The sequence below is a fragment of the Myotis davidii genome, unplaced genomic scaffold (genome assembly GCF_000327345.1).
Source record: "Myotis davidii unplaced genomic scaffold, ASM32734v1 scaffold277, whole genome shotgun sequence".
NCBI lineage: Eukaryota > Metazoa > Chordata > Mammalia > Chiroptera > Vespertilionidae > Myotis > Myotis davidii.
Genome location: NW_006289214.1, coordinates 640,864 through 642,356, shown reverse-complemented (window position 1 = coordinate 642,356; position 1,493 = coordinate 640,864).

The window sequence follows — 1,493 nt, the reverse complement described above, 5'->3', positions numbered from 1 at the left end:
AACTATAACAATCAGCAATATATGTTCAGCCTTTACACTGCATAGACTCCAAGCGGATCCTGGTTTCAGCCACAGCGTTAACATTGGGAGATTGTTATTCTCATTCTTACAAACTGAAAAATCAATGCTCTGTCTTTGACCAACAAGAGAACTGAGGTTGCAGAGAAAACTGAAACCTTGAAATTTGTGGAACAAGTAAATCTTTAGAGTCACAGTCGAGCTCTGTCCACCTGGAGTAGAAGCTGATAAAGATATGCAATGGTAAAGACACTTAATGTTAATGTTCATAAATGCAAGAGGCTGAGTGTAGACTAGTTTTATGTTTCTATCTCTCTCCCTTCCTCTCTGAAATCAATAAAATAAAATTTAAAAGGAGAAATGTGAATAAAAATGCCCTAGCCAGTTTGGCTCAGTAGATAAAGCATCGGCCTGTGGACTGAAGAGTCATAGGTTTGATTCTGGTCAAGTGCTTGTACCTCAATTTCAGTCTTGTTCCCTGGTCCCAGTTTGAATAAAAACAACATTTCAAGTAATTTTTTTCTTACTCGCTTATTCTGTTTCTGTTTCAGGGTCACTGGTGACTGGGGCCTTTCCCAGCAGCTCAGGACATAGGGCCTACTCACCACCACCACTTCTACCCCCTACACACAGACACACACTTAGACTGGGACAATTTAAACAGGAAAAGTCACCCAATGTCCACATCTTTGGGGTATGGGAGGAAACAGGAGTCCCAGGAAAAGAAATGCAGACATGGGGGAAATGTCACAATTTTCACAGGCAGTTGCCCTGGCTCTGGCTGGAAATCAACTTTTTCATTTTTCTCTCTCATCGATGTCACAATAAAACAACATTAAATGAAACAAAGTTATTTGAGGACCTTCTGAATTTTCCTTTAGATACTTTTTTCTCAATTCTTATTCATAGTTTTATCCTTTCTAAAATAAATAATCAAGACATATGTTTTAAAATCATAATTTTAAACAAATGAGTGAAAAGAAGCCAGGAAAGGTTAATGGATTTACTCAAAAGATTCATAATTACTTAATGAAAGAATCCAAACTGATTGAAGAATCCAATCAGATATACTGGCATTCAGAGATTTCTCTTTGTTTTATAAAACTGCGTTTCCTTTATAATTAATTATATAATAAGAAATTGGTGATATCTAATGAAAATTTTTGATATAAATTATTATTAGAAAAAACAATTCAGGTATAACTCATGAAAACAGAACTCAATTAACATCAGAGGAAGTTTTTAAAAATATAGAAAAACCTGAGCTAATATTAAAACCTAATAAGCATCTAGGAAGGCTATCAAAGTGATTTTCCCCTAATATTTTTAAAAGAAAGATTTTTTTAGCTCAATCTTAAGGCATGGTTTATGTAAAATGGGATGCATGTGGGAGGCAACCAATCAATGTGTCACCTAACATCGATGTTTCTCTCTCTCTGTCTCTCATTCCTTCCGCTCTCTCCAAATATCCAAAT